We start from the raw sequence: 20,485 nt of genomic DNA, 5'->3' as shown, positions 1-20,485 counted from the left end.
CCTCTTCATGACCATCAACTCCACCATCATCATCACCACCGCCACCATCACCATTATTATCATGACCACCATCATGACCATCAACTCCACCACCATTGTCACCATCACCACTACATCATCACCACCATCACCATCACCCCCACCACGATTACTGTCACCCCCACCACCATCACCACTGCCCCTACCACCATCCTGATCTCTGAAGATTAGTTCCATTACCCCACCTTCCAAGAAATTATTATCTCTTCTAGGACAGGAATCACTGGGGCTCGTGCCTGCCCGTGGCAGTTGTTCAAAAACTATGAATATTATAGTCAACTAGTGACAAGTGGATATTAGTGTCAGAAAAGCAGAGTCATTGGCTCCTTGCCCGCCTCATCCAGCCTGCCCAGGGTGTCATTTGAGTGGTTTGTGCATCTACACTCAGCCAAGCCCTGTCTCTGCAGAGACTGAAATCTGCCATCAACTCAGTCACATAGACTGGGCCAGGGCCCACCTTCTCAGAGTGGTGAGACTATGGTGCTTCCCCTGCCTGTTTTAACCAGAACAGAAGTCTCCCACTCTGCTATCTGTCCTTTACCATACTTTTACCCCCTCAGTGCTCTGCACTTGCATCTCCCAAAGAAACCCTCCTTTCTCAGCTTCCCACCAGCTCTGGCCTGGTCTTCCAGATATCCTGCTGCATAGTCTGCAACTCCCCTCCAGCTTCATCTGGGACATGGCTGTCCACTGAGGCTACCTCCTCTCACATGGCCCTCCTATGCAAGGCACCTCAGTGGTGGTGTGTTTGTATAGTGAGCTCCTGGGTCCTCCTAAAGATTTTCTCAGATGCCCCTAGCCAGAACCAGACCTCATCTTCTCATAGAACCATGTTCTCACTTCCCTTTGGAACTTAAGCATCAACATGCACTAGCTGTGTGACCACGGGCAAGCCACTGACTTCTCTGAGTCTCAGCTTCTTCATCTATAAAATGGGAATAATAGCTTCTCCTTTTTAGGGCTGTCATTGGCCTCGATGACGTAGCAAAGGGACGTCAACTGGGACATTGCATGAATCCTAAGTGCTGGATACATTCTCATTGCCTGTTTATTTCCCTCACCCACAACCCATCACCTCCAGGTTTCATTTTTATTATTGTTATTTATGGTCCTGTCCAATCTATCCTTATCAGGCACTACGGAAGAGCAGAGTGTGCCTCCCATATGCTTTCAAATCTCCCGTAGCTCTGTGCCCATGATCGGTGTGCCAGAAACGCTGGCTAAATGATGGGATTGATTCAGTGGCTCTGTAGCACGTGTAAATCCTTGGTCATTTGTGAGTCAACCTTAAAGAAATGAGAAGATGCTTCTTAGATCCTTTTGTGCATTCTCCAACCAAATGACACTGGGGGGGGGGGGTGGCGGGGATATGCACCCTGCTCCCGTGTAATTGTGCACATACAGCAGGGCTGGCCGGATTGTAAACCGTGTCGATTACTCAGAGGATGAGCTGTTTCCATTGGGCCCATAAATGGGTCTGCATTCATCAGGGGAGGCTTCCCAGAGAAGCTGAGAGGAGACCAGCAGTCCTTCTGCAGGCCGCACTTGAGAATCGCTTGGGGGCTTTAAAGACCCAATGTCTACAGGCCACACCCAGGCCAATTAAATAAAGATCTCTGGGGGTGGGAGCCAGACATGAGCAATTTTTACAGCTCCCAGGTGACTCGTGCAGCTGAGTTTGAAAACCTCTGGATTAGAGGCTGGTTTTGGAAGACTGGAGGAACGGGAGGGGCCCACCGCTGCCAGCCCTGGAGGGGGATACAGACGTCCAGGAGCGTCACTCCCCTTCCCACCCCTGCGGCCTGTGTTCTCTTTTACTGTGTTGGTTTTTTTTTTTTCCTCTCACCTCCAGTTCACTTTCCCTGCTGACTAGACGGAACATTTCCTTCCAGCGCCTGCATTAATAACACCGTGTATCCCCGGGGAGATTAGGAGCCTCTCTGTGTTCAGAGCCCCCTCGCTCATCAAAGGCCGAGGGCGCAGGGAGGGGACGGGCGGGATTTACACGGGTAACTCCAATTAAGACAAATGTCAGCTCCCTCTCCGCAGGCTGCCGGTGCTCGAGCCTAGCCGTGTAGCGCGGGCTTGGTGCGGGAGAGCAAGACTGTTTTGCTGTAACTGTCAGGCTCTGACAGAAGCAGCCAGAAGGAAGCAAAAGGAGAGCGTAAGCAGGAGGGCAGTCCTGGTGCAGAGACCCTGCCGGGAGGCGGCTCACACACCCCACCTCCCCAGCATCATCCATCCGTCAGGGCTCTGTTTTGGAGACACAGTGAGGCTGCAGGCCCTTCCTGGGGGGGTGACACTAGAAGCCTGCTTCAAGGCCCCCCAGGACTGGCTGTTTGTTTCTCTAAGGCTGCTCCAGGGCCCCCATCCGCTGGAGCGAAGAGCGCCTCCTATGCAAAGTGCAGTCACCTGGGGGATTGCTAGAAATGCAGAGTCTCAGGCCCGGCCAGTCCTCCCGGCTCAGAACCTGCAGGCGAACAAGACCCCCAGCAATTGGGATGCACGGTAAAGTTGAGAAGCCCTGCAGTTGTGAATCTGGACTCCAAGGTAAGACAAAGCTGAGCCAGATGAGGACAGGGAGATGCTGTGCAGTCGGGGCTCCAGGCCTGGCTCTGCCCGGGACCTTCTAGATCACCTTGGCTGGGTCATTTTGGCACCCAGTTTCCCAGTCTGTACAATGGGGACAAGGATGCCTCCATAGGAGACGAGCTACTCATGGAAATGTAGGTCATTATAGTGATGGAGGTACCAAAAATGGTACATGTGTATTAGCACTTAAGATGTTCCTGGACTGTGCTGATGGATTATAGAAACTACTCATCTCTCCAATTTCACCCAAGCACTATTATTACCCCCATGTACAAATGGGAACATGATGGCCTAGGAAGGTAAAATAAATAGTAGACCCAAGTTTATACAGGCAGTAAAGGCTGGAACACACTGGAACCCATATGTGCTTAAGCATTATGCATTCACTGAAGCTTTCCCCCGATCTAGGACCACCCCCTACCCTTGCTTTCCCAAAGGCAAAGAAGCCTTTCCTCTCCTGGGCATCACTGGGCCTCCTCCAAGGGGTAGGGATCCCACTGAATTCACCCTATGACAAGCCAGAGAGGTGGGTCCCACGCTCTGCAAGATCCCCCGTGGCCTTGATCCTGGTCACAGCACTCAGGTGAGTGATGGGCAGGATGCTGTCTTGTCTTAGCTTCCTCTCTTTTTCACAGAACTTCTTGGGTCAAAAGAGAATAACAGTGTGAATTCTCTAAAAGCTACAGAAATGAAGCCATGGTTACAGTGGACCTTAGAATCGAGGGATCAGGGTTCAAATTCTAATTCCGCTATTTCTTGTGGCCCCAGGCAATTTATTTGATCTCTGTGGGCCTCAGTTTACTCTTCTGTAAGATGGGACTAATAAAACCCGGCTTCCTAACTTTGTTGAAAAGATAACCTACGGTTTGTTCAGAGGCTCGGGCACAACGTCTGGCACCTCGTAGGCACCCAATAAGGGGAATTTCTCTTTATCATCATCAGGGACCACAACAAACTTTTCCCTATAAGGGAACCCTGTGGGTAAAAATAAAACGGTTCTGGTACCAAGGATATCAAAGAGACATTAGCTTGATCTCATTGAGCCGGCAGGCTGTCCCGGGCCTGGGACGCTCAGCCAGGTGCCCACGGCCAGGTCTGGGTGTGGAGTGGGCATGGGGTTTCAGACAGCCCTACAACCAGTGGCCACCCGGTTAGCACAATACCAGAGAGGTGCCAAACTATCTGGAGAAACAGAAATTGTTGGGGTTTTCTTTAAACCACTCGCGATAGAGTGTACGTCTAGAATTTTGCTTTCACTTTTCTCTGCTACCTTGAACAGAGTGCCCTGAGCCTTTCCACGGCGACTTGCAGTCACACCTGTGAGCCGTGCTGTGTGCCCCGTGTCGTGATCCAGGATGCCCTGGGGGGCCCTGGACTGAGCACAGAGCCCGGCACAACCGCAGGGGGCCAATAACAGACCGACCCCCGCTCTGCCCTTGTGCCAACAGTGAGGGCTCCTGTTAAAATGGAAACAAACATCTGAGCAGGAAACACAGTAAGACACTGTGGTCCATGACCTTAGGGTGAGAATTGATTTCTTGGATGAACAGCAGGTATTTGGCAAGGTTCCAATGTGGGTGTGGCCTCAGTTTGAGAAGCAATGAGGGGGAGGGGGAAGGGGGAAGGACAGGGCTTGGCTTTGGGGCTGTGTCAGGTGCAGACAGACAAGGACTCAGACCATCCCTGTGGATTTGGTAGTTTAGGAGGGGCCACAGTTAGGGTGGCTGAAGGATGACCTCCCCTTGTCATCACTGAGAACACTCCGGGATCCAGGGGCAAGAAAGGAGTGCGTGCAAGTGGGTACACAGAGCAAAGGCTTCCATGCTGCTGGGGGGCCACGAGCCCCTGCTTCCCACAAGAGAACATCCCTGCTGCTCAGCCTTGTACCCGAGGCCCCCTCTTGCTCTGTATGACCGCCTGTATCTCTGTCTCTATTTTTATCGATACAAATAGCCTTTTTAAGCCAACAGTTCATACGAAGACATGGGAAGCATGTGTATCAAATCTGCCGATGACTCAACGCTGGAGGGGATGGGAGAATTAAGGTTCAAGATGAGCTCGACAGTCGAGAATGCTGGGTCAAAAGCAACCAGATGAAATTTAACATCAATAAATCTAATGTCTTGAATGCCGGTTCCAAAAATCAATTGCACAAGAACAGGATGAGGGAGACCTGGCCTGACTGCAACTCACATAAAAAGGTCAGGAGGTTTCAGTCTGCCTCAAGTTCAACATGAGCCAGCCGAGTGGGGAGGGAAAGGGAACGTGCGGCGACGTCCTAATGCTTCTGCTGCGTTAACCCTTGGTGATGGGGGCGCAGGGGTGCGGGGGGTGGGGGTGCTGAATGGCTGTGTCAGAGAGCGGGCAGTGACAAGAGCGAATACGATACTGAGGACTCGGGGCGCAGAGGGGCGGACCAGCCTGCCCGAGTTCACTCAGCCAGTGGGTGGTGGGTTCATGCCCTTGACCGCTGCACTCCGCCGCGTCTCTGGTAGACAACACCTTGTCTACTTTCTCTTCCCTATTTTACAGATGAGGAGACAGGACCGGAAGCGTGAGCGCGATTTGTCCACAGTCACCCGGTGCGTGAACTGCAGACTCACCCCTCCTGGGAGCCTCTCTTCAGGACTCTCTTCCTCCACCCCTCCACCGAGCTGGGCGGCTGCCAACCCGGCCGGGCGGCTGAAGGCTTACCCTTAAGGAACCAGAGCCCGTGTCAAAGTTTGTGTGGACTTACCCCACGAGGTGCACCACCCTGCTCTGCCTATCAGACGGTCCAATGCGCAAGATTTAGTTTCTCTTTGTCCCCGGCGTCCCACTCGAGGTTAGCAACGACCATGTCTAATTGAACCACGCGGAATATTTACACTGCGGAGAACAGGAGACCCTATACCAGGTGTCTATGTTCGTGCTTCTTGTTTTCCAGGGCCACGGCTTGTGGCCACGCCTCAGGCCTCTACTTCTTTCCCATCTGCCACAATTCACCAGGCTTTCCCATTAAACGAGACATAAGCTGAGGGTCTGGTACGTGCCAGGCTAAACTTCGCGACCGTACAAGGGAGATTCTGATTCTCCTCATCTTACAACGAGGAAGTTGGCTTCATAAGGTGACCAGCCGTATCATTTTGCCTGGAACTAAAGGGTCTCCCGGGACATGGAAAGTGGCATGGAAAACCTGCCCAGTCTCGGACGAATAGGGACAGGTTGGTCACTGGAGGCTTAAAGAAGTTAACTACCTTGCCCCAAATCCCACAGCTAGAGAGTGGCTGTGCGAAGATTCTTTTTTTTTTTTTTTCTGCAAAGATTTAAAATCTAGTTTCCCTGATACTAAATACATCTTGGCAGAAATGAATGCAAAGGAAGAGTTCATAGGCTCTGGCCAGTTCTCTCCCCTCTGCTTCAGACTCTTGGAAGACTTGCTTTGCTTATTTCCTTGTTTTCAGTTCTGTGTCAGAAAACCGAGTTCCTGAATACATGAAACAAGGAGAGGAGTTCCTACTTCCTAGGGTTGTTCTGGGCCTCGAGTGTTTACAAAGAAAACTGCATTCCTTCCCTTTTACCTTGATTCCACTGCCTGGTGAGCTACGCTGAGTTTTAGGGATGAGAAATGAGTGGTGTGGGGCTCCGATCATAGTAAGAAACTCCGCTGTTCCGCTGTGATAGATTTGTTGGGGGGGGGGGGGGGGGAAGATGGGCATCCATCAACGAGCATGTGTGATTGTGATGAAGGGAGGTGACCTGAGCAGTGAGGGGCCCGCAACGGAGGTCCCCCAAGCAATGAATGAAGGAACCAAGGAAGAAGAGACAGCGGAAGGCAGACAGGGAGGCTGACTCCCAGCCTTCAAAAGGCTGTCGTGGGAAGTAAGATACTCAAGCCTCAAGGGCCATCCAGAACGGGGGCAAAGTTACTGGGAGGCAATTCTGGCTGGCTGTCAGAACTTCACCACGAGCGGATCAATGGAAGGAGCTTTCTCAGAGGGTGATGGCCTTCCTTCCCATTGCCGGCGGCCTGCAAGGAGAGCCTGGGTGACCATCTGCCAGGGGATTCTGCAAAGAGCATCCCCACAGCGCATGGGATGCTGGGCTAGATGAGCACTCAGCTGTCTCCCAACCCTGGGACCCTCCAGCAGACATTGGCTCTCTTCCCTACAACTGTAAATATTTGTGCATTCCCAAGTTATAAAGTGGAGCTCTTGGCTTACAAAGGTCAGGACGAAAGGTTTGTTTGGGGAACAGTTTGCTTGGTGTTTCTTTAGGCTGTGTTTCCAAGACTTCTTGTCATCTGTGTTTGGAGTGGACACAAGCTGCAGGATTTTTTTTTTTTCCCCGCCAAGGGGAGAATTGTTCAATAGGAAGGGATGCAAATGGAGATCATTCAAGAATGCGGAAGCAAACCTGAAAGGCAAGAACACGTCTCTGTGACTGCGGTCGTATGTCGGGTCAGCAGACAGGCTCCCACCCTGTCCCTCCTGGTGTAGGTTCAGCCTTGGGGTCTTTCGTCCCAGTGCGAGGGCTTCCTGGTGGGAGCTGGAGGGGTTACCCTACTCTGTGCAGTGAGACAACACTCCTGGGGTTTGGCCCATCACCTGTTTGGTGGAGATGGGGAGACAGAGGAGGGCGGGGAGGGTTATGGTGTGAGTCGGGCTTTGATGTTTCTAGCTTGGTGCCACTGAGTTTCAGCTGCTTCCCTAGGAGCTGGGACAGGGTGGGGGTGGGGCGATGATGAGATCATGCGGTGGTTGAACGTTGGGAGGGAGTCTTAGTTCTGGTGAGGATCCCAGCATCCTTTTTATCATTGTCTCTTTTCCTCACACTCTGGCTCTCCGGCCATGTTGTCATCCTCCTACAAACACAGATCCGAGCTGGTCACTTTTCCGTAGTTCTCAACGGAGCCCCTCCCTGCTGTCTATAAACATGCCCTACTTTCTCACAAGTATGCCCTTTCCCTTGGCCTGGAATATTCTACACTTCTCTGTGCTTTAACTTCCATCTGCAAATAGGGGGGAAAATATCTGTGTCATAAGGTTGTGCGGATTCAATGAGTGAATAAGGTAGAGCCCTTAGAAGAGCACCTGGTGTTTCAGGAGAGATGTTTCTGTTCTTATTTTATTATGGTGGCCAACTCCTACTCTTCCTGCAAGACCCCGGGTCACCTGGTCTGTGAAGCCTTCCTTGTCCTACACAGACCAAGTTTTGATTTTCGTTGGTTTTCGGTTTTTGTTTTTTGCTGTTTACTTTGGGGTTCCGTGACATTTACATATTTACTTCTCAGGATATTTTTGTTGTAATTATCGGCCCACGTACTGGTCTCTTCCATGAGACGGGGGGCTCTTTGGAATAGGCAGGGGCAGACTGTCTCCAACTCTATACTTGCTGACTAGTACAGTCTCAGGCACCTGGCAAGGGCCTCAAAAAATTGTCGTTGCCCAAATGAATGGAAGAGTGAAGAAATTAGAAAAACTGTCTGGTGGTCCTGAGACCTGTCGCCGCGGCTGCTTATTAAGAAATATTGTTTCAACCTCGAGAGACCCTCCTCGTCTCTGGACCCCCACGCCATCTCCCCACACCCATCTCGTCTCCCTCCTCCCCACACTGTTGGACAGATATCTCTTTTTCCCACTTCCCTCAAATATTCTGGATTTGGAAAATAGCAATCATTTAGGAAAATGGGTAATTACCAAGGGCTCAATCACGGAAAACATGGAATTCCTGGAGTCCTAGTGAAATGTCAAAGATGTGATTAGAGCAAGCCCAGTCCCTGGTGACCTGAAGAAAATATGATCTGTTTGTCTTAGAGGGGGAAGAAGGATCACTCTTTATTTACAAACCAGCCCGCCTAATCCCTTCTGACAATATGGGAAGTCATTCTACTCGGCCGAAGCATTATTTCAGGGCTCCCTTAAGGAAGAACTATCTTCTACTCAATTAAAGCAAAGCCTGAACTTGCTCTGACCCCGTCATTGCTCGGCCAGGAAAGCAGGCTCGGCTCCTTCCAGCGGGGTGGTTGCCCGGGCTTCGGGCCGGCCTCTTTTTCATCAGGACGTCTCGAGCATTTACTGGGGTGAGAAACATGGAGTGGAAACCATCCCTCTCCGGTTGCCTTCAGCCTGCCCAGGCTTGGGTGCGAGGAGAGGAAGAGGGCACTGCAAAATGAAATGAACGGTGCATCCCAGCACAGCGGCCCCTCGGGGCAACCTCTGCCCGCCCAGTTGCAGCTGGGACACCCCCCTTCTCCTGAAGTCAGAATCGATGAACAGCCCCCCAGGGGCCCCGCGAGGCACGAGGCGGCCCCTGAAAGGCTTTTAAGCCCCCACCTGTCTCACAGGAGAACTCAGCTTCCCCTGTCCTGTTCTATGTAGGTCAGCCCCTCTGGCTCAGAACCTGTCTGCCAAGTCCTGCCTCTGTCTGCAGGAATGAGCCCTATCGTTATTTAGTGGAGACCAAAGCAAGATGCATGATCTCACTGGAAAAGCACACACTCGGAGAATCGCACCTCCCCCTCTCCCAAGCTCCACCGACTCCTAGGGAATCAGAGGGAGAGGGCTTGGCCAGGCTGTCTACTATAGGAAGCAGTACATTAGCTGAAATCTTCTGCAGAGAGAAGTGTAATTTTCTTTCTGCTCTTCTCTATTACAAAATAATAAGATTGCTAAAAATCCAATAGTATGAATGTCAATATTGGCAGGGACAGCCACAGGAAATTTAATTGCACAATGGGTGCCAGTTAAAGATGGTATGAGCTCTTCTCGGCTTTTCTTAATTCTAATTAGGATAAAATTTACTGATCTTACAGACGCACAAACAGAGGCTTGTCACCAGGCCAGGAATGGGTCCGAACAATGCTGGCTTCCTTTGCTGAGTCCCTGGCCTCTCCTTTCCCCTAAACATCATCTCTGATTGGGGCTTTTAGCTGGTGGTGAACATCAGCTCTTCAGTTTCTTTGCCATGTCAGAGGGCCAGATGTTTTTTATTTGAGAGCAAATTGACACATTAAATTACACTGTGCAAACATTAAAGCCAGCCGCGGGTAAACAGGCCGAGATTCATTGAATTTTACGGGTCACAATAATGTTTATGTAATTTAACAAATTCCTGCCCCGCTGCTGAGTCTATCCAAGGAGTATTAATTTAAGAAAGATGGGACCTGCCCAGAAGCTCGCCATCACCATCCACCCCACCTCTGCCTCTCAGAACTCTCCAGGTTCACATCTGGGCACGAGAACTCCCCACGCAGAGCAGGGAACCACTGCTAGGTCTCTCTTTGTCTTCAAGACGTCCCCTATCTGTCCACAAATAGGTAGGAAATACTCTTGGTACTGGACGTCTGTTGGGTTTGCCTGTCCAGGATCCATGCATCCCTTCTGTTGATACCAGCACTGAGATTTTCTGTCTCATTCCCTGCTTCCAGGGCCCCTTTGGGGCAGAACCCACTCCAGCGCCCTAGAGATGGGCACTTGACCCAGGCCTGGCCAATCAGAGCATTTCATCCAGCTCCCAGCTGGTGATTGGCTCAGCGATGGGGAACGTCATCAAACCCAGGCCAATGAACACCAGCCCCGGTACTTAAGAGGAAACAGGAATTCTCTCTTTCCACTGGTCTTGGTAAGTGGCAACGTGGAAACCGGGAGCTGCCGGGCACCGTTTGCCCCCAGTTGGGAAAAGGCTGCCTGGGAATTAGGCCCACACAGAAGGAGGTAAAAATGCAGAAGGGCAAATTCCCCATGAGATTTTCCGAGCCCCTGGATCCAGCTATGGTTGAAGTCTACACCTGGGCTTTTTGGTTATGTGAGTTGATAACATGCACTGTCTCGGTTAAGTCAGGTTGAGTTGAATTTCTGACACTTGCACAAAAGGGTCTTACTCAATGGGGCAAGAGATGACCCCATGCCACTCTGTGGGACCAGGACCCCACACCAACGTTTTCTGCAACACTGGCCTTGGGTTCCCCTCTCTTCTCTGATTCGCTAGTGCTTTCCTTGGACTTCCCTCCATCTTCCACTCCAGCCAGGCTGGTTTCTTCCTTAACATGCCCTGCTTTTCTCTCCTCCCTGCTTTCTTTTACTCTCCTCTTATTTCCTGCAGTGCCGTTTCCCCCATCTATCTGTCCATCCTTCCAGAGCAGTTTGAATTCTCCCCTTGAGGGGGACACCCCTTTCTCTGATCCAAGGGCCACAGGAGGTTCCACACCTTTTGGCCCTTAATGACACAAATCAAAAACTTTGCACAATGTTGTACTGCTTCTTGTATTGTGTGCTTGTTTCTTCTCTTTTGTTTCTTCATAGCCTAAAAACTTCCTGGTACAGTGCTGGGCCCGTGAATTAAAAGATTATTAGTACTTGAAAGTATATTAAGGTAAACTCCTTAATATACTTAAGATCACCCTGTGCCCACAATTTACAATTGAAGAAACTGAGGCCCAGAGAGTCGATGACTTGCCCAAGGTCACACAGCTAGTTTATGGCCAGACCAGAAATAAAATTCCTGCTGAATGTTCTTTCCACAACACCAAGCCCCATCAATTTGGTTGATTTATTTTCCAGTTAAGTATATGTATAGTTTGAATTGGGCTGGCATCTTACCATCTGTTAATGGTACTGAGTCAGCAAGGAGAACAAAGAATGATGGGTTTTACCCAATCAAAAGATTTGGTTTCCACTTCCAGCTGGGCTATGTGACCTTGGACAAGTCCTTTCATGTCACAACTCCATTTCACCACGGCAAAAATGAAGGTCTTAACCTCGGTCTGAGGGCAAGTAAGTTTTCTTTGTGAGACGTCTTCTATTGATTGGTGGGGTTGCCTGCGATGCTGTGTGGGAAGGATCCGAAGGGGTATCTGGGTTTGGTAGGAGAGAAGGCTATGACCTATTAGCCCTGGCTCTCTCGAGGTCAGGAACAAGGGTTAGGACATGTCAGCAGGCAAAACAGATACTTGCCCTTCCTGAACTAGATGATTTTTGAGGTCCCTTCCTATTCTGTCACTCTAGGTCATTTCTGTCCTGGTGAAAATGCAAATACAGAGCCCATGTCCATGTTCAGGATATCCACTGTCATGTTCTGTCACCTCTCTGTGTAGCCTTCGTGGTACCACAAAACCTCTCGACTCAGGAATCCATGCCTCCACCCCCCCCCCAAATTCACTTGGACCCTACTCTAGATCCACTGAGCAACTGAAATTTGGGGTTAACTTGGTGGCTGTAATGTGGATTGGGTCAAGTGCAGAGAGAGGCATGAGGTCATGAGAGGGGCTGTCAGGGAAATCTGGAGGTCTGAGAAGTCTACTTCCATTTTTGCAGTGTTGGGCATCTGGCAATACGTATCCTCCCAATAGCCAAGGACCTGGAGCAAACGAAGCCCACAACTCTGGCATGGGCTCCCCGAGAGGGCCAGGGGCCTGGAAACAGGGGTTACCTGGGGGATCTTACTTGTCCGTTCTCTCCCCCCAGAGGAGGCAAGGAGATGGTCCCACTTCTATGTCTCAGAGAAGCGCCCGGCTAGAAGGCTCACACTCTGTCCTGTTTCCAAAGCTCTGGCTTTTTGCCAAGGCCCTTTTTTCCCCACTTTACCCATCATCCAAGTGGAGATAGCAGTCCTAGTACAGCAAGGTTGTGAGGAAACAGTCTGCTGAAATAATCTCTGTAAAGTGCCTGGGACATGAGGCCTAGTAGGCGCTTGGCAACGTACTTCCCTCCCCTACCCCGAACTCCATTCCCCTCCAGTCTAAGGAGGTTCCAACATTCATTTACCAAGCCTGCCCCTGCTAGGGATGCAAAGACGAGAAAGACACATAGTACTTGGTTCTCTTTCAATTGCAGGTGACAGGAATAAAATCCAAAGTAGTTCTAGCAAAAAAAAAAAAAAAAGGTGGGGGGAGTCTTTTGGCTCCTAGAAGTAATCTCCCTTCAGGCACGGCTGCATCCAGAAATTCCAATGATGGTATTGGGGCTTAACTCACACACACTCTCTCTCTTCATCTCTCAGACCTGCTTTCTCCACCTCACAGGAAAAGATGGGATACTGGAAGCCCCTGGCAGTTTCGCAAACCCAGAGCCGATGGAAGGAAGGCTTCTGATTGGCCTGACTTGGGCCCTATGCCTGTGATGGAGCCATGATCACGATTAGGTAAGATGGGGTGTTCCAATGGGTCACGCCGGGGTCCTGAGGTCAGGAGAAAAAGCAGGGTCAGCCCCTGCCAAGCCTCATGGAAAGAGCTCCCTCTAGGAAGGAAGGAAGACTTCTACAATCGGGAGAGGCCAGTGAGGGCAGCTGGGTGGACTAAAACCCCGGGCGTCTTGACAGCGTGGCTTCGGAAGGGGCGGCAGCTCCTCTTTTAGGAACACAAGTGGGGGTGCACATTGGGGTCGCCCTGGCCTTCTCCTGGGATTTTCTTGCACAGCGAGCCCTCCCGTCCCCCTGGCTGAGCAGGAATGATCACAACTCCTGCTTGGCACCCAGCCCCCGCCGGCCGCCCGGTCCGGGGGCAGCGAGCCAGTGGCGGTAAAAGCAGAGGTCTCTGGGTCTCTAGTTTTCCCGGGAAAACATAATAACACCGTGCAGACCGCACAGGCCGTGGACCGGGGCCGGCGACAGAGGTTTCTGAGCCTCGTGGTTTAGTTCCTGCCAATGCCAACTCCTTTCTGTCTAACTTTAGAAATCCATGGCTGGCTTCCCTTGCATCAAAGAAGTCAAAGTACTCAACTCCAGAGGGTGTGTATTTTTAAAACAACAACAACAACAACAAAATCAAAACAAAACCAGAGAGGGAGGGAAAAAAAAATCCAATGATCTCCCAGAGTCAGGGAGGCTCAGCTCACATCCCCGAGCTTCACGGAAATGCCCAGTGACTGTGGTCAGCCCGAATTAAACATATCTACTCTGTTTTTAAAGCTAAAAAAAAATTCTAAATGACCTTTAATTAGTAGACCCAGTTCTTTCCTTCCCATCAAAGCCAAGTGTTTCATGCAGAGCTACATTTCCTAAAAAGGCCTGCGGCTGGGAGCTAAGTTCCCTCACCTTGCACATAATGATGTCCTGCCAAGAGTAGCCAGCCCTTCCCACTGGCTTCTAGGCTGTGCCGAGGGGGTGCTGGTGTGAGGCCAGAGGGGTAAAAGTGTGCCCAGGACAGGAAACTGCAGCCCCAGTTGCCGGAGGGCTATAGGTCCCCAAATCTGCCCAGTCTGCTCTGCCCTCTTCCTAGCGGGCTGAACTGGAGCAAAGGCCCTCAGCTCTCTGGGGTCAGTTTTCCCATCGATAAAATGGGGCTCCCAATTCCTGGCCAGCTCACCTACTGAAAAGCTGTGGGCATTTTGAAAAGCACCGGACCCTCTACAATTGACGAAATTGTTGCTAATCTCTTGAATGCCCTGACTGCTCCTCCCTCCCCTTCACTTCTTTTTATTTAAAGAGTCCTCTCCCTTTTCTCTGTCTTGGTCCATCTTCTCTGTCCCTTCTTCCTTGGGGTCCCTCCTCCCTTGTCCCGCAGGCACCTTGTTCGTCTGGTTTCCGAGCAACCGAGAGCCCTAAGGTGCTGCTGGTCCAGGGAGGACGGTGGGCTTCCCACAAGGGCTGAACTGAATTTGTGTAGGCGGCGGCACTCACTTGGGGACTCCGTTTGTGTATCTTTCCAGGGCATCTGGCCTCCTCCCACCCCTTGGACGCAAGGGCTGTAAGAAAGCTTTAATCCCTTTAGATCCGACTGGTGGCTCAACCCTCCAGGAAATTTTCTTCGTCAGTCTACCCAAGTTGACCAGACAACTTATCCTTTGATTAGGGGGGTCACACATCATCCCCAGGGGATCATGATTTTTCTCTCAAGGCCATGGCAGCAGAGGGAGAGGGAAGAGGCTTAAAATAAAACACACACACACACACACACACACACACACACACACACGCAGAAGACTTGCAGGAACACCGATGGGCTCACACAGACTTCAGGATTAATTTATAGATGCTTCTTAAGCTGAAGTGACTCGTTGGGGCAGCTGGGGACAGGCCAGACCCACCAGCTCCCGGGGCCCCCAGTCATCTGAGCCTTTCATTCCTCAGCTCTGGCTCATGCAGAGGAAAAAAAAAACACTAACATTGGCCATAGGACCCAGTGTGGCCAAGCCCTAGGTCTGTGCACTTGAGGCTTCTGGAATGTCAGGGTCCTAATGATTATTTTTTTTTAACTCTCTTCGTTGTTTTATTTTGTTTTGTTTTTCTCATTGAGGCAAAATTTACATACAGTGAAATGTGCCTATCTCTAATGCACGGTTCTATAATTTTTGATAAACATATTACTATGTCATCCAAGATAGGGAACATTTCCATTGCCCCAGAAAGTTCTGTTGTGTCCCTTCCAGTTACACCCACCCCAGAGGTACCACTCTTCTCATTTCTATCACCAACTTAAACGTTGCCTGTTCTAGAATCATACTGTATTTGCTATTTTGTGTATTGTTTCTTTCACTCAGTACGTCTGTGGAGTCCCTCTCTCTTGTGTGCATTGGTCGTGGATTCCGAATTCGGCTGAGTCCAGGGCCAGCCTGCGAACATAGCACCATGTGTTTACCCTGTGCCTCTGCATGTAGACATTTCTGGTACCAGCTTTTGGCTACTGTGGATAAAGCTATAATGAGCATTCATGTACAGGCCATTCCTTTTCTTTTTTTTTTTTTAAGATTTTATTTTTTTATTTGAGAGAGACAAAGAGCGAGCACAAGCAAGGGGAACAGCAGGTAGAGGGAGAAGCAGGCTCCCCACTGAGCAGGGAGCCCGATGCAGGACGCGATCCCAGGACCCTGAGATCCTGACCTGAACTGAAGGCAGACACTTACCCGACTGAGCCACCCAGGCGCCCCATGTACAAGTCATCGTGTGGACATATGTTTTCACTCCTCTTGGATAAATACCTAGGAGCAGAATTGCCAGATCATGAAAGAAATTTATCAGAAATTTATAATTGAATTGGTTGTATCATTTTACACCCTCACCAGCACTGTGTGAAGGTTCCAGTTGTTCCTTATCCTCACCCAAGTTTCAGGTTGTGGGTCTTTTTAATTTTAGCCGTTCTGGTGTGTGAGTAATAAATAGTAGCTCATTGCGGTCTTAATTTGCATGTCTCTGCTGGCTGATGATGTTGAGCACAATTTCCTGTGCTTATTGGCCATTCCTATATTTCAACGTCACAAATACTTTCTCCCAGATTTTTTTCTAAAAACTGTAGAGTGTTAACGTCTACCTTTATGACTATAACTCAAGTTAATGTTTGTGTGTGAGAGCTTAAGGGTCTAAGTTCATTTTTTTCCATATATTTATCCAGTTGTTTAATATTTGTTGCAAAGACTTGCTTTGCCCCATTGCTTTGGCACCGTGGTTGAAAATCTGTTCACTATACATGGGGGTTGACTTCCGGTCTTTCTAGTCTGTTCCATTTATCCTTCTTTCCTTATGCCAATACCGCTCTGTCTTGATTATGTAGCTTTAAGGTAAATCTTCAATCAGGTAGTGTAAGTTCTGCAAATGTGTCTTTCTTGTTCAATAATGTTTGGACAATTCTCCATCTTTGCTTTTCCATATAAATTTTTAATGACATGTTTCTTGTCATTTTCTACGGAAGCCTCTGTTGAGATTTCCGACTGGGGTTGTTTTGATGTATAGATAAATTTGGGGAGAAGTGACATATTAACAATATTGAGTTCCATGAACATGGACTATCTCATCATTTATAAGATCCTTTTAAATGTCTTTCAGCAATGTTTTGTCATTTTTATGGCAAATATTGTTCATCTTTGGTTAAAATTATTTCAAAGTATTTTCTGTTTGGGGGTATTAATAAATGGAACTTAAAGATTCCATTTCCCAATGATTTTGCTGCTAATATATAGAACTACAATTGATTTTTGTATGTAGACCTTGTATTCTACGAACGTGGTAAATTCACTCACTGTTTCTGAGAGTTGCTTTGTAGATTCCTTAGGATTTTGTACCTAAAAAATCTTTCTGTCTATAAAGACAGCTTTACTTCTTATGTTCACATTTTAACACATTTTATTTATTTTTATTCAATCTTGTTGCACTGAGATCTCCAATACAAAGTTGAATGACGTGGAAGGTGCAGACATCCATTGTGTAAGATTGAATTATTTTTTCCTAAAAGGTTGAATGAAATTAATGAGTGAAGGGGCGCCTGGGTGGCACAGCGGTTAAGCATCTGCCTTCAGCTCTGGGCGTGATCTCGGCGTTATGGGATCGAGCCCCACATCAGGCTCCTCCGCTATGAGCCTGCTTCTTCCTCTCCCACTCCCCCTGCTTGTGTTCCCTCTCTCACTGGCTGTCTCTATCTCTGTCAAATAAATAAATAAAATCTTTAAAAAAAAATAGAAATTAATGAGTGACACGATCGATCTCATAATGTGAGTGGAGTTTTTTCTGTCGAAAGATGTTTATAATAAAGTCAATCTCTTTAATAGATACAAAGCTATTCAATTTTCTGTCTCTTTTGTGTCATTTTGGTAAGTTGTGCTTTTCAAATAATTTGTCCATTTCATCTAGGTTGTAAAATCTGATAGTATAATGGTGTTCATAACATACTCTGATTGTCTCTTTAATTTATACCAGACATTGCAGGTAACACATTGCAGAGACTCTGGATTCTGTTATCTTCTTCTGAAGAATATTGATTTTTGTTCTGCCTGGCAGTTAAGTTCTTGGATAATCACTTTGAACTTGTAGAGACTTGACTTTGCACTTTCTTGGGGCATGTAATATTTGGTTTACCTTAGTTTTAGGGTGAATCCCTTAGGTCTGGGACATTTTTATTCTGCTCACTTGGTGGGATGCAAAGTCCAACTGGGCCACAGCTGGGCCACAACTGAAATCTCTGCTCAGCTTTTATAGGTTTCTAGTTGATGCTTCCACTGTCTTCTAGATGTCACGCCCATGCATGCACAATTCAAGGAATCGGTCAAGGATTTGAAGGTAGTTTACATGCAACTTGGGGGCTCTCCCCTCAGAGGTTTTCTCCTTTTCAGGATTTCTCTCCTTGGTTTCAGCTCCTCTGGCAGAAGAACACCAACCTCTGACACCCAAGATCAGAAATACTATGATTTTCTACTTGGGTTCTGCAAGCCCAGGCTATGCGAACAGGGGTATGGTGCACTCAGGAGAAAAGTCGTCTAAACATGAATCACCCGGTGAGGTTACCTTCTTTCAAGGGCCATTCCCACTGCAGTTTCTGCCTGGTTTGGGCAGGTCTCCAATGCTGTCAAATTATTGTTTTATATTGTTCATTCATGAAAGCTGTTGTAGATAAGAGAGTTAGTCCAACAGAAGCTACATTACCACTTACTCCCCTTTCCTAGTAAAGTCTGGAGAACATGGTGGCTGGAGAGGAACAGTGATCTGCCAATGTCCCATGGTCGTTATTGGCTGAGCCAACTCTCGAAACTGTATTTGCTGGCTCCACTTGCTATACCGTGGGGCCATGTGACATCAGATGCTTCACAAAGGGCTACTGAATGAGTTTTGTGGAGCCTCGGGAAGCCTTGCTGCAGGCACTAGGTGGAAGGCCAAAGAAATAAGGAAATGATGAAGTCAAATGGTCCAGGTCCTTCAGGATCCCCAGCAAGCTAAGTGATAGGTCAGAGAGGCAAAGGCCCAGCCCTCTGGCAGGCTGAGAGGACCAGAGAGTACCACAAAGAGGCTGCCACCTGCCCAGTTTATGTCTGTAGTCCAGACCCTCTTTTCACCTGAGACTCAGTCCTTCCAGAACTAAACCATCCTGGTTTTCTCCACCCATGATGCATTTTCTCCCGTGTTCCTGAGTTCTGATCAAGGCCTTACCAATCCACCACCCCGGCTGTCTACCCTAGAATGAGAGCTAGTCCTTGACTCCTCTTGCTTCATTGTAGAGATTGACACACACCCCACATCCTGAAAAGCCCAGGAGTCTGTCCCTCCTTTTGACCTCCCTGGTCCCTGTTTTTATTCAAGCTTTCTTCCCTTCACCTTGGTTGATTGCTGCGACGTCCTGCCAGGTCCCAGATTTGGACTCCTACACCCACCCCCACCCCCACCTCAGTTCCCCGACTGCCTGAGTCTTGTTTGTTTTTTTCTCCTAAAACCCAAAATATGATCCTTTCCTTTCCTCTCCACTCAGGGCCCTCACAGCCCAGTGGTGAAAACAGAGTAACATCTGGCTATGATATAAAAGGAGAGATGTGAATAACTGGGAACTTGGAGCACATCAAATTCCCTGTTTGAACCACCCAACCCTCTGCCTGAACAGGAATTCCGAGGAGACGCCAAGGAAGAACCGGGGGTGGGGGGCTTTCTCAATTGCTCCTGGGACCCCACCCCACCCACACAAAGTCAGGAGATCTCAAGTTTGACATTTGGCCTCAAAGGGGAAAAATATGCAAAGCGTACATTTTCAGAAGCCAGAATAAAGAACAAAAGAAGGAATAAGGTGCTTAAATGTTTGTAATAATTGCTACCTTATAATAAATCTATTTCTTAAAAATAGGGGTAGGAATTCCTCCCAGCCAGCCTCTCCAAGCCTATCGTTTGAAAGCCAAGGGTAAAGATTGCCGTAATGCTCTTCAAACTTTAGAACGTGGAAAGGTCAGAAAGCCCGACACTGGACAAGACGCAGGAGGGTTTGCACCTTGCTCTCCCCCTGCTTTAAGGAAGATGGTAATTGCCACCGTCCTTGGCAGCTCTCGGGGTTGCTGCTTCTCTCAAATTAGACAACAAATGTGAGCAGAAGCCCTTGGAGAAACCCAAAGCACCGTGACAAAAGGCATTACTATACCAGACACATTTATGTTCATTTTGCCTCTCCGAAGAGCCATCTCGTGGTCCAGTCCTCCCAGGGTGATGAATATTCCAGAGACACAAAATAACTTGAAGAATTGGGGTAGAGATAGGCCCAGAAGGCAAAAATCATCGATATTTCCAGGAGATGAAGGGAGCCATCAATATTTCTAGGAGGCCACGGGGCCACACGGAGATTCTCTTAACTTCCTTTGAGTGTCCATGATGGTCCGTGCCAGGCAGGCCATGGAACTGCAGGGGGTCGAGACCTGTGCCCTCCCCTGGTCCAAGGACAGAGTCTCTGGCCAAATTGGAGGGCAGCGTCTGGGCCAGCGCCTCCCCGCTGTGCCATGCTGGGCACCTGGCATCCCTCCTCCGAGCACAGGTTCTGACCACCCACTCTCCATCTTTCTCTCTCCGTCCTGGAGATGGTGGGAGGGCGAGCTGGACTCCGGGATGTGGAAAGTTCTGGTAAACTATAAAAGCTGCATACATTTCCGTTGCCATCATTGTCGTCTGTGTGAGAAAGGCCTTTGCAGGTATCCTAATTCTTGAAGGCCTCGTTCAGGCCTCAGCCTCCAGCCAGCGTCACGCAGTGTGGTTGTTGTCAGGAGGGCTGGCGCGAGACCAGACGCCACGCAGCCGGCGGAGCCTCGGGACGCAGCCCCGACCCTGCTAGGGTGACCTGATCCCAAAGCACCCAGGCCCCAGTCTTTGCCTTTCCAGTCCCATTTTCGTGCAACACCAGGTCTCAGGGTGGTCTGGGGAAGGAGGCATTCTTTCCCTGTCCCCTGAATTGATTTCTTTTGTCTCTTTCGAGGCCTCAAAAATGTGCCAGCCTCCATTTGGACCTGCCTTCCCCCAGGCGCGTGCTGGCTAAGTGTCTTCAATTAATGACCTGAGACTGAAATCAAGAGACACACTTTCACAGCCATGGCGGGGGAATGACCCTGCCTTGGTGATAAGAAAAAAAATACATTGTCAGGGCTGTGTCTGTGAGATGTAAGTCATTAACATGGACACGCCAGCTCGCATGCACGGTGCGTGATCCTGGGCT

General features: G+C 49.2%; 1 long non-coding RNA gene across 4 annotated transcripts; it reads left to right on the top strand.

The window, feature by feature from the left end:
* The first annotated feature begins 4,221 nt into the window (after positions 1 to 4,221).
* LOC103679030 lies at positions 4,222 to 19,074 on the top strand. Of its 4 annotated transcripts, XR_572807.2 has the most exons (5): positions 4,222 to 4,832; positions 5,164 to 5,455; positions 10,040 to 10,233; positions 12,610 to 12,750; positions 18,773 to 19,074. It is a non-coding gene; the product is annotated as an uncharacterized LOC103679030 (long non-coding RNA). The 4 variants fall into 4 exon arrangements; XR_005838132.1 differs by lacking the exon at positions 10,040 to 10,233; XR_005838131.1 differs by lacking the exon at positions 10,040 to 10,233 and having other exon boundaries at positions 5,164 to 5,527.
* The last annotated feature ends 1,411 nt before the right edge of the window (positions 19,075 to 20,485 follow it).

This window comes from Ursus maritimus, unplaced genomic scaffold, assembly GCF_017311325.1.
Source record: "Ursus maritimus isolate PB19 unplaced genomic scaffold, ASM1731132v1 scaffold_27, whole genome shotgun sequence".
NCBI classification, from domain to species: Eukaryota; Metazoa; Chordata; class Mammalia; order Carnivora; family Ursidae; genus Ursus; species Ursus maritimus.
The sequence above is the reverse complement of the archived record's forward strand: the minus strand, read 5'-3'. Positions and strand labels throughout refer to the sequence as shown.